At 43.1% G+C, this 20,681-nt stretch overlaps 1 long non-coding RNA gene across 1 annotated transcript in view; it reads left to right on the forward strand.

The window, feature by feature from the left end:
• LOC138258620 (uncharacterized) overlaps positions 1–20,452 on the forward strand; it is a 137,856-nt gene extending 117,404 nt beyond the window's left edge. The window contains exons 2-3 of the long non-coding RNA XR_011198459.1: positions 8,034–8,110; positions 20,203–20,452. This is a non-coding gene — a long non-coding RNA (uncharacterized lncRNA). The remainder of the gene's footprint in view (positions 1–8,033; positions 8,111–20,202) is intronic.
• Positions 20,453–20,681: the final 229 nt, after the last annotated feature.

A 20,681-nucleotide genomic window follows, 5' to 3' on the forward strand; every position in this document is an offset into this window, starting at 1 on the left:
CTCCCCCTTCTGATGATCTGGACATGGATTGGACTCTGGACAAGTCTGAGAGCCACTTTAAGTCCATCAAGTAAGACATGAAATATAAGCCACTTGGGCAGAAAACTGTAGCACATGCCGAAATGGAATTTAGATTTTTTGGTAGGCTGGGACAGAAGGAAATAATTATGAAGTGAAGCATCAGTAGGTGCCTGAGTGGGCACTGAGAAACACACCTTGTGTTTGGTTTGTATGCATTGGAAACTTCTTCATGCTAAGCTGTTGACTGAAGCAGACACACATTTAAATTAAAACATGCTGCATTTTTCTATTGTGAAATACTGTGGGTAGGGCGGTGATGGTTATAATGTCTGCCTCGCTCAACAAATACAGTATTGAAAAGAAGAAAGCAAGGTGACTTACAGTTTGCCCTGCCACCACTGGTACCACTACCCCTCCCTTGACTGCCTGGGCCTCTCACAAAGTCCCTGACTGGCTGCTGCTGCTGTGGTCTCTGCACCTAGAATAAAAACATAATTAACCCATTTTAGACACTAGTTTAGCCTCCGAAGTAATAATTTTGCACAAGGTGCAACATCAATACCACTCTGTAGTTATGTTACCCCTCTATTATTATCTTACTATCAAACATATCACTTTGGGAGGTTTGTTGGTTGCCAACTTGTGAAAAGCCATGTAATGTCATGCATGTGCTTTGGTTGTACCCAGTTATACAGCAATTTCAGTTCCAACTTGTGGGAGTCTTGGCAAGTGTGTTGGGTAAGCCAATAGAATGTTCACTCTAGATTATGATCTTGGGCTTACTGGAGGAGTTGGTTGGCAAGAGATCTGAAAGACATTTAGTGGGTTTGAGTACTCTGGCGGGGAGGCAAGATATCACCGGGCACTGGGCTTCAAATACTTCCCCTGACCTGGGTGCGTGGCAACGCACAATGGACTAGTGTGCAAAGTTGGAGGAGCCAGTATATGCAGCCGGTGATGTCCAGAGAAAAAAAACAAAATATGGGAAATATGGTGCTATCATTGTGGGCTCCTGGGAATGTAATGTGGATCCTTCTAAAGGGCTTTGATCGAGAGCTGTTGCTGGTAGCCTTATTTGTCATGTTTGCTATGTTGCAGGTATGATCCACATGTCTGAAAAGTTCAATAAAAATACTTTATCAAAAAAAGGAATGTTACATCATCCAAAAGCTTTTTAGCCCTAATGAAGGGATAAGGCTACAAAAGGATGAGGCAATGAGGGGGTGGAAGTGACTGAAATCCATATGGTATAGGTTGGTAATAGTATCTCATTACTGCCCTGCTGCACTGTCATGGAAATTGCTATAAGAAGACAACACTGGAGGTCAATGGTCATGAACCCTCTATCTCTGTCTGTGTAATTTCTGACTGTTTGATAAAGAAAGCCATCTCAACCAACATGTTTGGTGCCTAGTTTCCTTGGGCCAGCAAACCTATTCACAAGTTTATGTTATAAAAAATATGTTCTCCTAACAGTACTAAATAAGAAATATTAGAATGGGTAAGGGAAAGGGAGCAGGAGAAAGCTATAGACCAGAAAAAGTCAGTTGTAGAACTAGAAATATAGAAAACACAGGGAAATGCAGGTATGACAAACATTAGATGTGGGAGTTGGAAAACAAGTACGTAGTATAAATACACAGGCCATAATTTGATTAGTGGGAATAGGTAAAAGTAAGAAACAATAATAAACATAATGACTTACTGGGTCCAGCAGAACCATCTGCCATGGCGCTGGTGGCGATGGAGGTTGTCTACCCGCAGTAGCACTTGTGGTGGCAGCAGCTTGGCCCTCGGATGCCCTCTGGACCTTTGGTGCTTATGAAAAGAATAAAGAAGATTAAAACATGGTTATTGGTACTTGCTAAAAAACATTTTGAAATGCACAGCATTGTACTTTCTATATCAGATAGCCTATTCCTAGTTTCCTCACCTAAAATTTGTTTTTGAACTATTCACGCATTGCTACGAATGGTCTTTGCGTCTCAGTCCCCCTTGATGGTTCAAGTTGGTCTCTCTTTGCATACTGCACACCAGGCAGAATGGACTGTGTGAGCTACCTGTGAGGGATGCTAACTTCCCTGATATATTACTATCTTAATAGTGAAATAGTGATATGAGTTGGCATCCTTTCACTCAGAGTAAGCAAGCACCTGGCTAGCTCACACAGTTTCAGAATCCAGCCAGTATAATTCACTTGACATTCAGTCCATTAAAACAATCTATCACTCTCCTGGTCAGACTAGCACCATGCACCAATATTCCCATGGCCCAGATTTATCAAGTTTTTGGGTCCCCGTTGACTTCAAATGTTGTTTTTGTGCAGGAAGGGGTTCCCTTCCTGCACAAAAAAACAAGTTAACTTAAAATGTGACACACTTCCACCATGGCACAGGGGTGCCGGAAGTGGCCTAGGAAGCACTAGGTGCACCAGTGCAGGGAGAGAGCAGAATTACATCACATCTTAGATTAATAAATACTCCGCACTCCTGCCGTCTCCCTTTGACGCAGTGCAGCAAGTTGTCTTGGTACCATGCAGAGTGTGAAATTCTCAAGCCTCTGGGCCCCAAATGCACTCAGCAAAGTGTACAGATGAATCCTGGCGTATATTAAATCACATTCTCAGTTGCCCACTCATTTTGGAGCAAAGACAGTGGACAAAACTTGAAGTACTCTCTGATGTTAAAAGTGCATTTATTTCTGTGAGTGACACACACTTGCCTGAACATGTTACCATGCTCATAAATAAAATGGCCTTTGTACAAGAGAAAGCATATGTGACCACAATTATGGTTGCAAAGCACTATATATATATATATATATATATATATATATATATACATATATATATATATATATATACATATATATATATATATGTATATATATATATATATATATATATATATATATATATACATATATCGACAAATGCATACACAATAGAAACATTTACTTAAATTATTTAATAAATTAACATATTTGCATGACTCAGAAGAAGACGAAATTACACCAAATTTAGTAGAAAACTAGGGGTCAGATGTATCAAACATTTTTGCGATTGCAAAAATGCATTTTGGGATGTATCCAGTCCAATTTGCGATTCGGTAACTTGTTACCGAATCACAAATCGGATTTGCGACTACATACCGATTCGGTATTAGGAAGGGGCATGTCAAGTGCCTCCCTTCCTAATACCTTATCGCAGAGGTATGTATGATTGTTTTGTGACCGTGAATACGGTCGCTAAACAATCGCAGTTAACACCAAAGTGAAAAGAAAACTTTCAATTTTTCTATTTTAAAATGCCTCCTGTTTTCCTTGAAGTAAAACTGGTTTCATTTAAAAGAAATCAATTTCTTTATTTAAAAGCAACCACAGACATGGTGGTCTGATGAACCCAACAGGCCCCCATCCTTGTGATTCTAACCATTCACAATGGGTCGCAAATTGCGACCTACCTCATGAATATTAATGAGGTAGGTCCATTTGCGAGCCCTTGCGAATCACTATATGAAACTCCTGTAGTTTCATACATTCCAATAGCGATTACTTAATTGCGATTCACAAAAAATCGCAATTTGGTAATCGCTATTGGAATTAATTATACATCGCGCCCTAGATCTTGGTCCAGAAAGATCACTTCTTGTAATTTGGTGCAAATTCTTCAGTAATTTCAAAGTTATTAAAGAAAAAAAAGGTACGCATATCTAAGGACACGGAGAGTCCGTGGATCTGTCAGATTTCAAACTGACATCTTGAGTCTCAGATTCGGCTGAGTCCCAAAAGAAGATGCAAAAAAACCAACATGGGGCCCAGTAGGAGTAACTGATGCCCTAGTCCTGGTTCTGAAGGTCCACCGAGGGTCAAAAACATGTTTTTGTTTTTAAGTTTGCAGTGATTTTGCAAGGGATCCTCAACAATTATTTTTAAGAAAACAAGCGTGGTTACTCATGTTTGTTTGGAGCTATCCCAGTGGCCCTCATCGCAGATATAGTGGGTGCCTTGGGTGGGCTCCAGGACACCCATCTTTTGTTGGCTGGGCCCCAGGTATGGGGTACCCTGGGGTCAAAATCAGCCAAGGGAAGGGGCCATGAAGGCCCCTTCCCATTTAGTAATTGGGAAGTCTACGGGGATGGGATCCCTAATGCTGATATCAGCCCAGGGAAGCGGGCCTGTGTCCCCCCTCTCCATTTAAAAAGGTGGAGGGCGAAAGAAATGGGTCCTCAGGGGCAAAATGGCCAGTGCAGATTACACAGTGGTGCTTGTCACTTGGTAGTTATAATTGGGATTGTTTTGCAATAGGAAATGTATTTCTTTGTGTGTCTAATAATTTTGGGCCTTTTTGCTCTTTTTTGCTTAGTTTGCACATGGAAAGTTTCAGGGTGATTCGTCAAGCGGGAGTCAAGAAAAAAAGTGTGTCCCAAAATGTGTTTTTCCCATTCATTTTCCCATAGAAACTTCAGACACAGCTACAACCTAAACCTCTGAATAAATTTACACAAATTTGGCAGAAAGCTAGATCCAGAAAGAGTGCTTTATGTGTTTTGGTATAAGTCCATTCAGTAGCTTTTAAGCAATTACTGCTCAAAAAAATAGTATATCTAAGGATGAGGAGGCTTTGCAGATCCCGACAGATATCAAAATGAGATATGTTTGGCTGCCACACATCAACCAGTAAATGGTGGCAGTCATCTTGGGGCTCATGACCCGGGGACAGGTATTTTTTCTTTTGGAGGAGGAGGTGCATGTAATGCCCTTCCCTGGGCTGATTTTCGGTCCAGAGAGTACATCCCCAGGGCATGTGCATTTTTGAGCATGCTGCCTCCATTGATGGGCCAATTTTGTCCCGGGGATCTCATCCTCCTAGCCCCAGCACATTTTTGAGGGGGGTGCTGCAGCTCTCCTCCCTTTTACAATAGATGTTATGTCCAGAGCCTTACGAGGCACGGAGAAGGGGTCCATGTGGCCTCTTCCTTTCAAAATATGTACCTGATCCCTGGTGATGGGGTTCCCTGGGGCTGAAATGAGCCTGGGGAGGTGGGCCACAAGTACCCCTTGCCCTCATAATGACCCCAGGCCCAAGGGAATGGGATCCTTTGAGCTGAAATAGGCACAAGGAGAGGGCTTGTGTGCCCTGTCCTCCTTATTATCACACTGCTCCCTATAATCACACTGCCCCCCATAGGAGCAGGTCCCTGGTGTTAAAATCAGCTTGAAGAGGAGATCTACATGCCCTTTCCCCTAACAATTATGCTGGCCCTGGGGATGTGGCCCTGGGGCTCCAATCGGGCATGCTAGGGATGCCACGTGCCATCCTTGCCCTACAAATCTCACCAAGCCCCAGGTGATTTTGTTCCCTGGGACAATAGTGCCTTGGGGAGGGGGGTTGCAGCTCTCAACCCTATATTTTAAAAAACGGCAATGGGGGATGGGGTCTCCAAGGCTCAGGGAGGCAGGGTCATGTGGTCCTCCTCCCATTTCATTTGAAAAACAGCTCTGGGGGATGGGGTCTCTAGGGCCTCATAATGCTCAGGGAGGAGGGCCAGATGTTCCCCAGGACTTAATGGTGCTCAATGAAATGAGGCTAAATATAAATGGCCCTGTGGATTAGGTTCTGGCCAATATAAATAAGGCCAGGGGGATGGGCTCCCCAGGGCCTGATGAGGCTCTGCGAGGGGGGGGGCACAATGTCCCCTCTATTTTAAAAAATTGGGTTCCAAGTGCCATAATAAGTTCAGGAAGGAAGGACATGAAGCCCACCTCCTCTTTAAATATATATGTGTTGGGGGATGGAGTTCCTAGAGCCATAATAGATTCAGGGAGGGGGCCATGCAGTCCTGTTCCCATAAAAAAACAAAAGGCCCTTGAGGATGAGATCCCCTGTATGAGGCCTTGTGTTAAATCCCCCACTGTGCACGGCCAAAGGTGGAGTGGGGTTAGCTGCATGCATGGGGTTGGCCACAGCCAGGACATGTGGCCAATCCCTTTGCCTTGCATGACCAAAGACTGTACACTGCTAATTATCCCACATATTACATCCCTCATGATATCTTCTAAAACATCATACATAATATCACTGTGACATTTGTAGCAAAATTATTGATGAGAAATCTCCATGGAAGAGTTGTGAGTTATAGTTACTTAAGGGCACAAGTTACAGTTACAATACCTATACTGTTAGGTGTTACTGAAGATTTCCACCTACCTATAATGTCACCTTAATCTTTGTTTTTTTCACTGAATATATTTTATATATTTTGGCCCAGTTGAAGTCAAATAGCCAAAATGCGTCGGCCGGTTGCTTCCTACTTGTTTCACCTTCGGTGATTTTAAAATGAAATAAAGATATTGGCCCTACTGGCGGTCTCCAGTAGGTAGGTATAATTAGGACCATGTTTCTATAGAATTTTTTTTTTTGACTTTCCTATTTCTTTGGCACCGTTTGACAAATCTGCACAACATTTTCGAACAAAAAAGTGTGCCAGTGGTTCTGGTTGTACGTGGACATTTTTGCGGTGCTCTGTTAAGCAGGGGTCGAGAAAAAGGCGGTGGGAGGCAAATTATGTGCGTTTCCCATGTTGATTCCCATAGGAGTTTTGAACATGACTACAGCCCGAACCACTGGACGTAATTACACCAAATGTGGCAGAAAGGTAACTTATGGTACGCAGATTATGCTCTTTCTTATTTAATGTATATCCGACCAGTAGTTGTTAAGAAATTTAAGGAAATCCAAATTTGTATATCTGTGATCATGATGACTTCCCCAAAAATAATGACCTTGTGCAGAGATGTGCAGAGCTCTGATTGTCTGCCAACGCTTCAAGCAGGAAGTGTTGGCAGCCAGCTAGGGACTCAGCTTAAGTAAAGTAAAAAAGAAAGAAAAGGAACCAGGGTCGGGACACCCTGACCCCTTAGCTCTGGTGCTGATATCCCAGAGGGAGCCCCCAGGGCAAAAAAGCATTTTGTTTTAAAACTTTGCAGCAAATATGTGACAAGGTCATGAATCCGCTGCCCTGGGGACCACCACCTCCCCGGGGCATAGAAATAATGTAATGTGGGAGGGAGGATGCATGGCCCTCCCAGTGCCCCGTGGTCCACCACCTCGTTGGGGCATTGAATATATTTGGTGCGGGAGGCCATGCAGCCCGCCCACCTCTAGCCCTGGGGACCACCACCTCCAAATCCTAAAAAAAAAGAAAGGGGGTCCATTTCGGTCCCCCGAAGCCCCGGGGACCATCACCTCTCTGGGTCTCTTTTCATTTGAGGGGGGCCGTGCAGCCCCCCTCGAGAAGCCACTGATGGCCCTGGGGGCCACCAGCTCCCAACAACGGCTCCTGCTATGTCCCAAGGTGCCCACCCCCTAGACATAGCTGTTTGCTACACATGTCCCGCTGTCAGAAAGTGGAGTTTTAATTTCTCTTCCTTGCACGCAGATATGGGTCCAGGGAAGTCAGATAAAAGCATTACTCCAGCAACCAGGGAGCTGCTATTAAAAGCAGCTCCTTGCTTGCTGAAGCAATGGAACCACGGGGAGGCCTTGAGGCTTCCCCCCAAGGTCCCAGATAGCCTGTAAAGGGTAAAAAAAAAAAAAAAACAGCAAGGACCATGTGGGAGGCCTTGAGACTCCCCCCGCTGCCCCAGATAGCTCATAAGGGGCAGGAAAAAAAGAAAAAAATATCCTGTAGCGTAATGGTGAAGGTCACAGACCTTCACACTGAGAGCTGATTCAACTTCAGGAGTATCCATAGTCATTTCCCTCCTTTACTTTCTTTTCAACTGCATGTTATTGAGGCTCATATTGAAAGGTGATTGTAATGGGTTCTCGTTCGAAACAGGGTTGTAATGAACTATGGACACACAGAATTCGTTGGTATCGCTCTTTTTTTATTGCAATATGGGTTAGGGGAATTGTATACTCCATTCCGGTTCTTCCTTGGCCAATGTCTTTCTTATTGCCGTCTTCTCGGGTGAACAGAAAGATGATATTTTGTCTGTTCTTTTCCTAGGGGTTCCAGGTGATTGTTACGATCCCAACCTCAAAGGAGAATGATGTTCCCCAAAAGAAAACGGAAAGAAAAACCAGGTAAGTGTAGACGTTTGGGTTTGAAATTAGATAAAGGTTAGTAGGAAGGTGAGGATAGGGTGTGGGGCTGGTGTGGGGAGTAAACAGTTTGATCGTGTTTCACCCGTTTTCCCTGTGGTACTAATTTTCTCTCTTTCTCTCTTTTTATTATCCGATATGTATGAGAGTGGTTTACTTCACCACCTCCTTTCGTGTTGTTAGGGGAATCTGAGCGTTTCTTTTTTAGCTCCCCTCCTCCCGGTCACTTCCGGGTTCCTCGCTCCCCTTCTCTCTCTTTCTTTCTACCCGCATCCACTCGGGTAGGACTTTTACATTAAGGTACGCCCATACCTGTGAGAGCCATGCCCCTCCAGGGACGTGGCAGCGTTGTCCGTTAATCCTTGGTTTCTCCGTGTCTTCGTCATCGGATTCTTCGTCGTCCGCTATGTTTCCTCCCGTGGGTCTCGATGCTGTACTCAACTTGCTCGCTTCCTCCTCAGGCTCAGCTCCTTCCGTCTCTCCTGTGCGCGTGCCGTCTCCTCTCTCTCCTTCTCTTTTGTCTTCTTGATCCCGGAAATCCGCATCAGAATGTACTTCCGGGTTAGGGATTATCCTGGGCGTGCCCCCAGGGTATTGGCCGTCTGGTTCGGGGCTGTGTTGTGTAACAGTGGCGATGGGCGCACGGTTACAGTGATCTTACTCCTTTTTAATTAGCAAATGCATTTTTCTTTTAAATTTGTGCAAAAATATCTCATTCTAAGTAAATTATGCACCAAAGCCCAAAAACCTCTCTATCTCTATCTCTCTCCCTCTAACTCTCACTCACTCATTCTCTTTCTCTCACTCACGCTCCACTCAGACCATTATATAGCCACTCACAAACCCACTCAAACATTCACATACCCACTTACAGACCCACTCAGACCCTTTTGTACCCACTCACAGTCTCATCCAGACCCTCACACACCTACTCACAGACCCATTCAAACATTCATGCACCTACTCTAGACTCACTCAGACTCTCGAACACACCCTCACAGACCCACTGACACCCTCATACACCCTCTCACAGACCTTCGCAGACACTGACGCACCCACTAAGACACTGATGCTCGCACTCTCACAGGCACTCTCACCCCCAGATACACCCTCTTACACCTATTCTCATCCCCAGAGAGACACCCTGCAGCCAACTTCGGCCGTGAAGGGCCAAAGGCTCGTGTGCAGAGGAGGATTGGGAAATTAGGGGGGTTGGCAGCCGGGACTGGCTGAAGGATAGGCCTTTCAGGCAACCTCTGATTCACACGGGTGAAGGACGTGCATAGTTAAAGGTTGGGTGCTTATAGGGTGTGTGCCTCAGGGCCTGGCCATATTCCAGGCCTTGTCACCAACCATTGTCACGCATGGGCAAAGGGTGTGCGCAGCGGAGGTTGGATTAACGTATAGTGATGAAAATTGCTATACATTAAAATAAAAACATAGAAATTGATTAGAAAAAAAAACAAAGGCTACAGGGACGTTATAGTTAGGAAATCGATTTTAAAAAGCATAGAAATTCACTTAAAAAAACAAAGGTTACAGGGATGTTATAGTTAGGCTCACATTTTAAATGTACGAAACCTTAGAAATTCACCAGTCATAGTTGGAGTTATCTCAAGTAACTATAACTCATGCCCTAAGGTAACTTCAACTCATGCCCTCGCGAGGGATCTGTCCCTCAAGACATTTTTCAAGTGCGCTATCTTTCTTTTCTTTACTATAGTGTCAGGTCACACTCTCTCTCACACAATTAGAGCAAAGTGTTTTTTCTCCATGGGTTAACCTTATGCCTTCATGGACACCTCTGCCTCCCAGCTGCAATAACAAGTGTGTAAGTCTCTCTGGGATAAAGATTCTCACATTCCAGTGTGGCCACTGCCATCTGGTGGCCAGATACAACTGTCAAACCAAGACCTGTTTACAGCTGCACATAGATCTATTTGCTTTGGTGTATATCATCTTTAATCAAAAAACAAAAACAGTTGGCGGAGCACAATGTAATGACACAGCAAGGAATGCAGCATGTTTTTTTCAGTAAATCCACCAAAAGCCGAGGACGGAGATTAAAAGACAGGAACCCATATGGTCCTATGGAGGAAAGAAAACAGAAGTGAACAGGAGAAAGAGCAAAACAACGCCAGCGTAAAAAATAAGTCAACACTCCCTCCAAAATCCTCTCATCCCCGTCCACAAGAGGAGTTCCAATTCGTGTCCATCCAGATCAGGCCAACAATATGCTCCTCTTCTCTGAAGACATCATACAAGGCTACACAGTACTTACTGCTGGTTCACCTCTCCTCCTTTGCGGTCAGCCATTCCAAGAAAGAGATCAGAGGCTTGCTTTAATTAAAAAAGAATCCTCTCCACAGGTAACAACTTTAAGACAACTCCAAGTGAGGCTTATTGACACATCTGCCAGCCACTATCACTTTTGAGCTGTTGATGGAACAATGCTCACATCTTTCCAGCTGCGGATACAAGCAATTGATCTAAGTTGAACACAACAGTTTTTGACCATTTATACTACAATACAGAAGAGATAAGGATGTTGTATTCATTTACTCTTATACTCACTATTGCTTCCTAGAGTGCCAAATTATTGCTGCAGACATACATTTTGTATAAGTGGGCAGAGGGACACAGCACTCACAACGTACAGATTATTCAGCCCTATTTTGTTTTTTGGCTGCTCTGGATGAGAAAAAGGACATTTCCGATGGGTACGTTTAACCTCAGGTTTCTCACTGGTAGGTGGCATTGTGTGGCTCTGTATCAACTCCGCCCTGGAGCTACACATATTTGCCATCCCTGCATGCTGGAGTCAGTTTGTTTATGGATGCACCTTCTGACACGGATCCAGCGGACTTTCCATCCCTGTTTAGTTCAGAATGCCATTTTGACATCAAAAACTATTCTGACAACGTCACCATTGTGTAAAGGATCTGTCACCCCCTAAAACAACAGCATTTAGACCTTGTAAAGATTGTGGCAAACAAATGTCTGTGACTGACCATTACAAACTGTGCCTTTCATGTCTCTGGTCCTTGCGCAACTCCAGGTCTGGCAAGAACTGTTTCAGAATGAATCCAAAGGCGAACCATGAATGTGAAGCCAAACTCTACATCGCAGTACATTGTCAAAATCAAAGATAAGCTGTTCCCAATCAAAGCCAAGGGTGCAGAATCACTCCTGCTGGCCATTCTGGTTAAAGATCATTGCCTGACTCCAGATCGTGAGGTTAGCGCATTTCTGAAAAAAAAGCAGAAGAAGTTGAAATAGGACTCTACGGCGTCCCACCTTTGTCACACGCAGTCTCCGTCTCAAAGCCCAAGCAAGAAGCTAATCCCACCAACCTGTCCCGACACAGCACAAGTTTCTGAGCCCACTGCTGATGGCACAGGAGGTCAAATCCTTCATGGTGGCCATGTTGCTAATTTTTTTAACCCTTCTGAATCTCTCTGGTGCATCTACTGACCACAGAAAGCTGATGAGGCCACCAGTAATTTTACCACAGAATGATTTCTCCTGACTCCACAACCGGTGCCCATTCTGGCTCTAGTGCCACAACCCACGGGAGCTCTCCTCATGTTTACCCTGGCTCCAGCACTGCATATGCAGGAGGAAGAACCCATTTTACTACTAGACTCAGAACCCTATCCAAGATGGTCTCAGCTGAAGTTGTTTCACCCACCAATTTTGCCTAATCGAAGGGCAGAATCTCTTTTATGCTCAAATTGTACTTTATGATTGCCTTGACATAGAAACTCATGTACAGAATAATTTAGGCTCCGATTCAGGTTCATTTAATTTGAGCAATCGATTATTGATACATATTGTGAGAACTAATTTCCAACCAAATACTGTGTTTTATTTAATTTTTCTAAAAAACTGTTTGTGTAATGTTGTTGTTTGGATTCCTTAAAGAAGTATAGGCTTTCCAAGGATTTGTGAAGGCACCAACAGGCGCCATCTTCTGTGTACTAATTGCTACCTGGACCCTGAGGTTCACTGGGTTACCCTTATTTTGTACAGATTCAGATTATAGTTAGCCTGGTCTTGGTGATAGTCAGGATTACATAGATGAGTCAGTGTAAACCAAAGATATTTTTTACAAGGATGTTCAGGAGGGCAGTGGTCTTGATTCTTCTCCACACACAGGGATGAATTCCTCCACTGACTCTCTACTGAGAAATCAGCATCCTTTGTAGTGGTCATCTGACAATATGTGAAAGTCCTTGCATTCAACTACCTTCTGTTGATACTAAAGCCCACATGCTCACAGATATCCTGGAGCCTGGGCAGCCTTCTTTCAAACCACACTTGTCCTTCAATATTGCTTTGACAGACATATTACTAGATACTTCAGACAAACTCTGTTAGTTTACACTGGTAAATAGGAAAGTCACTAGAATGCATAGACCCATTCGAGGTGACCCAGTCTCTCCTTGAGATAGAAAATCAAAGGGATGAAAAAGTAGTTTTCCACTGCCAGTTTAGCCTTAAGGTTAGTCATTATGCACATGCATTGTGTGACATGGTTGGCATGATCTTGCTGACTATTCCAGAAGAATGCAGAGAAAACTTTGCACATCTTGATCCATTAAGATGGACAGGATTTGACAAAATAAGTAATCCGATCAGGACTGGAATCCACCAGTTACTTGAACAGGATGGTCGGTGCCAGCATGATGCTACAGTGACACTCCTTGATGAGATCTACAAGACTTTCAGGCAGTGGTCAGGTACCCCCGATGAACATGTAATTTAATGGCACCCAGGTATTTGGTGACAAATGGGGGCTGACATAACAATTTGTCTCCTTTGAGGCTTCAGCTAGGGATATCAACAGAAGACACCTCAACACATTTAAAGCCAGAGCTGGGGATGAAGTCAAAGGCATCCAGGTCCTCAGAGACAGCACACTGACCAATGACCCAACCCAACGCCGCAACTACAAAAAAAGCATTATTTTGCTCCACTTAGCATGTTGCAAACTTTTAGAGGTAGAATACAACATTTTCTTTAAGGGTGGTGGAGCATTATGTCAGATCCATGGGTGCTCCAGATCATTCAATAAGGATACACCTTACAATTCTGGCCAATCCTCTAATCATTCCACCTAGTCTAGACCATCTTTTGGGGTACCATTTGGACATCCTCTAGAAGGAAGTCTGTTCTGTTCTCTTATAGCCCATGAGGCATAGAGAGAGTTCCACCATCAGAAGCAGGGACTAGATACTACTCCTGTCATTTTCTGGTGCTGAATAAGGTCTAAGGCCTTTGTTCTATTTGAGACCTTTTACCTCTCAACTTCCTTCTATAGAAGAACTAATTCAAGATGCTCAGTCTCGCTAAGTTCTACCCGCTCTGGATACAGATGACTGGATGGTACTGTTGGAATTGCAGGATGCCTAGTTTCACATCACCATGCAATTCATGGTGGATCAAGCCCATTTTCAGTTCTCAGTGCTTCCCTTCAGTTTCAGCAGTGCCCGATGGGTGTTCACAAAAGTGATGGCGGTGGGTGTAGCACATCTTTGGAGGTTGGGAGTAGCAGTCTTCCCCTACCTTGACAACTGGGTGCTGAAAGCAAGTGCAGCGCAGTCTGTCATAGACCATCTCCAGATTACATCCTTGGGGTTCAACATACAGAAGTCACACCTGACTCCTTCCCAGAGACTCCGATTCATAAAAGTTGTTCTGGATGGGGTGTTTTTTTTAGCTTTCCCTCAGCTCAGCACGTGCAGGAAATTGGCACTATGAACCTTCTGTTTCTTCTTCTGTCCTGGACCTCAGTGAGAGGGGCTTTGCAGCTTTTTGGCCTTCTTGCCTCATGCATATTGCTACATGCCAGAGGATACCGAAGGGCTCTGCATTTGAATCAGCAGTCAGTGGACTTAGCACCAGGGAAAACGGTTGAATGCTATGCAGGTGTGAGAGGAGGTCTACAAAAGACCTGCAATAGTTGCTGAAAGACAGCAACTTGACCAGCTGCAGGCCCCCTCCCTTCCTCACCCAGAGCTGACAGTTGTGATAGATAAATCCCTACTGATCTGGGGCAGTCATCTTAGAATAGAAAAAATTAGAAGGCTTTGGACTCTGGCAGAAACCTGGCTCCCCATAAATAAGGTGGATCTTCAGCGCCTTTGCTTGGTGTTGAAAACCTTCCTACAGTCCTTCAAGAGAAAGCTGGTACAAATTCTCTTCGACAACTTCGCAGGCATTTGGTACTGGAACACACAGGGTGAACTAGTGCTCTGCTTCTGGAGTTGGCTTCAGTGTCAAGCAATTCCCTGATTGTGAACCATCTGGCGGGATATCTAAATGCCAAAGCAGATCAAATCAGTCGTCGGCGACTTGCAGATCACGATTGCCAACCACATCCAAAAAAGGTGCATTGCATCTTCAAATAGATGAGAGAGCCCTGGCTACATCTCTTTACTACAACTGTCAAGAAGACAATGTGTCAAAATGGATGTGCATTGGAATTCCCCAGAATGCTGTCTCTCTGAGATGCATTCAATATAGAGCGGAACATAGCACTCCTAAATTCCTTTCTATTACTGTCTCTCCTGCTGAAAAAGATCAGGACCAACCAGGCCCAAGTCACTCTAGTGGCTCCGGATAGGGTGAGGGGAGTATGGTGCCCAGACCTTTTGAGCCTGAGCATAGTCACCCGATCAGGCCACCGCTTCGAGAAGATCTTCTGTTGCAGGAACATGGCAGAGTTCTTCATCCTGACCTTGGAAAGCTGGACTTCAGTGCATGTAGATTGAGTGGTGACAGCTACTGCTTTTGATCTCCCATAGTAGTAGATGTCATCTTGGCAGCCAAGTGTCCATCTACAAAGAACATCTACACTGGGCATTGGGGAAAGTTTGTTGCTTGGTGCACCTTTCGTTGGGTAGTGCCAATAAAAGCCAAATTATCCGATGTGCTGCTGTTTGTCCTTCCTTTAGCCCAACTGTGGAGATTGTCAAAGGTTACTTGTCAGCCTTTTGACGATCACCAGGCCACCCATTGTTGTTTAAATCTTTGGTTATAATGCTTTTCTTGAAAAGGTTAATCCACATGTTTTCACCCTAACCTTTTGTAATACCACGGTGGGACCTTACATTGGTTCTCATGTAATAATATGGATTGGTGTGAAGTCAAAAGAATTCACAAAAAGTATTAATCACCCTTTCAAATATTGTAATGTTTTGTTTTTTCACATCTATTTATGTTCTCTTGTTCTTAAAGATGCATATGTTTCTTATGCTCCAGCAGGAGATATTGGGATCTGCTTTTTTTCTGTATTCTCTCTTCTCTTATTCTTCTGTTTCTCTTCTTTAGATTTTTAAATGGCAGCAGACATCATGTCCTCTCTTAGACTATAATAGAATCAGCATTTCATTTTTCTGAATTGTTCTGTTGTCATACAGCACTTAAAAATCTGTGCTTCATTTTATTCTATTTTCGGAGTCATTTATATCATTATATTATTTTCAGCCCTCAAGAAGCGGATTGGATCCACAAAGAATGTGTTCGCTTTTTCACCCTTCATGATTTAGAATTTTGTATTGCTGACAATTTTCGTGTCAGTATATTATTGCTTTTTATTATACAAACAAACAAACATTTTCTCTTTGTAATATGAGTTTAGAACTATTGTCTTTAGATTTAGTTAAGGATGATGATATAGACAGGAAAGCACAAGTATATGAATTGAATCAAGACAAATAAACAATATGTTAATACCTACTTTGTAGAACTGGTGATGTATACTTTTTGTGAATTATTTTGTCTCCCCACCACTCCATCTTATCACTTTAGCATGTATTTCAGGTGGATAACTGAGAGTGTGGGAGAGGGCATGGGGCCTTTTTCCTAGGATTGTCCACAAAGTGTTATTTGGTTCTCATGTATTTGATGTATAATCTGTTTTCACTAATACACAGCAGTTCCTTTTGCCTTCTGACTTTGAAGGTAGCCTTTTATGTACTGACAACATCTGCTTGGCATGTGAACAAGGTTACAAGCACTGTCAGTCCAGTAGCCACATACCCCCTTCTTTCTAGACAAACTGGTACTAGACACTAGGGCTGCTCTGCTGCTCAAGTTTGAGACACTATTTCAAGTCAAACTGTGCATAACCCTTCAAACATTCTTTGCTCCATGCCATCCCTCAAAAAAGGAAGACCGGCTCCATCGATTTGACCCTAAAATGCCTTTGAGCTTTAACATCGATTGTACCATGGACCATCAGGTGGATGATCAGCTCATTGCTGGGGTTCACAGCCACAAGGAAAAACAAGGTACTTCAGAAGAAAACATTTCAAGGTGGAAAGGGCTCTGCATCAGAATCTGCTATGCATTGGCCTAAAGGCAACTCTCAAAGGGCTTGGGGGTGCATTCTACCAGGGACAGGGATGCCACTCTGAATTGGCATGTGGGGTGTCTCTTTTGGTACGTATATGAATTGAATCAATACAAATAAAAAATATGTTAACACCTACTTTGTAGAACTGGTGATTTATACTTTTTGTGAATTATTTTGTCTCCCCTCCACTCCATATTACCACTTTAACATAAATGTCAGGTGGATAATTGAGAGTGTGGGTGAGGGCCTTTTTACTTGGATTGTCCACAAAGTGTTATTTGGTTCTCATGTATTTGATGTGTAATCCGTTTGCACTAATACACAGCAGTTCCTCATGCCTTCTGACTATGAAGGCAGCCTTTCTCATACGGATAACATCTGCTTGGCATGTGAACAAGTTTACAAGCACTGTCAGTCCAGTAACCACATACCGCCTTCTTTCTGGACAAACAGGTACTAGGCACTAGGGCTGCACTGCTGCTCAAGTTTTAGGCATCTTTTCATGTAAACTGTGCATTAGCCCGCCAACATTCTTTGCTCCATGCCATACCTCAAAAAAGGAAGACAGGCTCCATCGATTTGACACTAAAATGCTTTTGAGCCTTAACATCGATTGTACCATGGACCATCAGGTGGACAATCAGCTCATTGTTGGGTTCACAGGCACAAGGAAAAGCAAGGTACTTCAGAAGAGAACATTTCAAGGTGGCAAGGGCTCTGCATCAAGATCTGCCATGCATTGGCCTAAAGGGAACTCTCAGAGGGCTTAAGTGCGCATTCTACCAGGGACAGGGATGCCACCCTGAATGAGCATGTGGGGTGTCTCGTTTGGTGCTGCTTTGGTATCTAATAAAAAGATGAGGTATCAGCGGTTAGAAGTATCCATCAGAAGAACATGCTATTGACCTTTGGTAATATTTTTTCTGGTGGATATTCCATCTAACTGCAGATTCTATATATACTCTCCCACCTCCCTGTTCTGTGTAATAGGCTTTCTATAGCATCTTAATAAGGTGCCAATTTAGGGATCTGTATACTGTCAAATCAAATTATCTAGTGCAGTGGTTCCCAATCTGTGGTCCGGGGACCTCTGGGGGTCTGCGAAGTATCCTCAGGGGTTCCGCGACTGCTTAGAAAATTAAAGAAAATTAACAGATTAGGTCCCCAGATTTCAGTAATGACTTAATAGGGGGTCCCCAGACTCCAATAATGATTCAGTGGGGGTTCCCGGGTTCCAATAGTCATAAAGTGGGGGTCCGCAGAAGTCGTAAGGTTGGGAACCACTGATCTAGTGGCTCCTTATTTGACGTTAATGCAGACTTCAGAAAGAAAGTGAAATCAGTGTGCAGGGGTGGTGCGTAGATGTGACTCAAGGGTCACTTCCAGTGCGGGACAGATTAGACGTGGAACAGCACAATTCCACTTACCAGCGTGGGATGGAATAGTTTAAAAATCTTAGGATTCAATCTGGTACCTGAGGTTATTCAAAAGGTGTGGAATCTGCAATTAGATACAGTATCCAAAAGAAAGAACATTACCATTACCAAAGGTAAGTAACTTGTTCATTTTACATCCCTGCTTTGAGATTATAAGTATTTTTAAACAAAACCTTGGGCCTTTTAAGGGAGTGTTTATCTACACTTAACCGGTCCCAGGATGCTTGAATCCTGTCCAGGGAGGACCTGGCTTGGCAGTTCGGGCTGGACTGCTCCCATTGTAAGCAGGGCCAAGAATGATTAGCATATAGCTGGGTCCAAACTGGGTTGATGTGGCAAGCACAATAATGATGGATTAAACCCAGATCTGTGACTGGGGGTGAGTGTTTGAAAAGTTTCAACACTCTGTTCATCATTTTATTTTGTGATATTGCCTATATACACTTATCACCATTCATGATCATTTGTGTAGTGCAATGACCGTTAAGATTGCAGCACATGAATATGTCACTGTCCATGGCTAGTTAAGAATACAAAGGTACTGTTCAGTTGCTCCGGTTAATTAATTCAATCCTTTTTTTCTTTTAAATGGCACTCTCTATCCTTTCTATTCTATGCATGCCTCTTAACTCTGAGAACAAACTTCTCTTAGTCACATGAATCTCTAATTAAGGTATTTCTGCAAATTGCCCAAAACTCATTTCAAAGATTACAGACTTCCCTTTTTTGATAAGTGATGCCCCTGCAGCCTAGCACCACCTAATTTCCTGTAGTTCATCTTCTTTTAACCACACCAAGTATCTTCATGAACTCACACATCTTCCTTTTCCCACTGATGATCACACCTAATTCCTATTACTTTAATCTACCACAAATAAACTGGAGTGAATCCATGGGATGGTTTGCTTGAGTGCAATAGACTAATCCCAATAACTAACAATAACCAATAATACTTAAGTAACCACTAACCTTAGGTTCCGGAGCAGCAGCATCCCATGTGTAAAGTGTTTCAATGCCTTCTCAGAGGCAGAAAGTGCTATATAAATGCAATAACAGAACAATTGCCCCAACTACTCCTAACAGGCTTGTGTTATGAAGCTGCCTGAGAATGGCTTGTCTTGCTTGGTGCTGCTTTATCTATGGTATGTTTATAGTATTCAGAACTGTATGAAGAACCTTCTTTGTGTGGACTCTAAGCACATGGTTTGAAGCTAGTGGTTCAGTGGAAGGAACTAATGCAAAAATTGATAGACCCAGGAACACAGCAGGGACTAGCAGTGGCTTTGAGCATAATGCGATTCCACCAGAGTTAATTTTACATTTTTCTATCAGCCAATCCTTCAACTCAGTGGTTTAGCTTCTGTACAAGTAGTTGTTGTACACGTCTTTGTCAACTCACCTCACTTTTTTTATAGAGTTGAGTTATGCTTCTAGTCCTGTTCCGGTACACACATAATATTTCTTTCTTTGTTTCTGTAAAAATAGTGTGACCTATTAGGTTGCTATACTTGTGTATCACTTCCTCTCTGATGTAATTCTTCTATTTCCTCCATATTTTGATCATGCATTCTTGACTACTTCTCTCTTCCATTTTTTACCTTGGATTTCCGCATCTTTATTGTTGCAACTGACATCTTTTTTCTCCCTCTTTTGCCCTTCTTTCTCTTCTTTGTACAATTTCTGCTTGCTATCTCTCAGAGTATTTACCTGGCCAATTTTCTTTTATCAAATTGACTTTTATCCCCCTCTACTTTTTGCTAGGATTTGCTTTTTACTGTCTGTCACCGCCAAGCCAACCCTGACAGTAAAGGACAGAAAAACCCCCACAAAAGTCCCCCTTCTCCAAATGAGGTGACTCCCATGGCTCGATGTCAATATCTTTATTTCCCAAAAAAAAACAGCTTTGTGATTTTTTTCTGAAAAAAAAGAAAATAGTTTGGTGCAAGGCTTCTACATGTTAACAGAGCCCTGCACAAAACTGAAAAAAGCATTTAAAGAAACCACCTTGATGGCAGTTCCTAGCAAAGCTTAAAAAAATGGACACCTGCTTGGCGGTCATTTCTAAATCTGGCAGACGGTACCTCCATTAGGGTTGTGGAGAGACAGGTCATCCGCCTGAATTCAAACCTGGCCCATAGTTTACTCTGCTCCTGTTTACTTTTCTTTTATACGTTAATTTCCAATGTTGCTGTTCAAATCCTTATCGTTCCAGAGAGTGTACCTTGTTAGTTCCTTTAAGTCACCATTGGTATTTTGTTTTCACTGTTCTCCTACAGGCATTGAAAGACCACAGAGCACCTAAACAAAAATGTCTTCGTTGTGAACACAGGAACCTGAAACAGAAACAACGGCCTCACAGACAGAATAATTTAATGTACATGAAGAATAAAGCAAAAAGGATGAGAGCACATGTTTGAGATGAAGTAAAATAGAGTGCATGGCATCTCTCTTGTAAGTGATGTGGAACTAATTTTCCTCCTCAATTTATTTCACAAAGCATAATACCAACATAGCAAGGTTAGTTGTTCAGCCCATATTTATACAATCAAAGCCACAGCAAACATAATTTATTTTACAACTTCTTGTCAATTGAAGACATTTATCATCCCTAGTTGCAGTGACTGTGAGAAGGAAACAGAGAGAAAGTATACTACTGAATGCAGGCCTACAACCACTATAAAACAAGACTGTGTAGGTGGCTTTTAGTACCATTTGAAGGGTTTGCATACTTCAGGTGACCTCTAACATGATGCTT

This window comes from Pleurodeles waltl, chromosome 9 (assembly GCF_031143425.1).
Source record: "Pleurodeles waltl isolate 20211129_DDA chromosome 9, aPleWal1.hap1.20221129, whole genome shotgun sequence".
Taxonomy (NCBI): Eukaryota; Metazoa; Chordata; class Amphibia; order Caudata; family Salamandridae; genus Pleurodeles; species Pleurodeles waltl.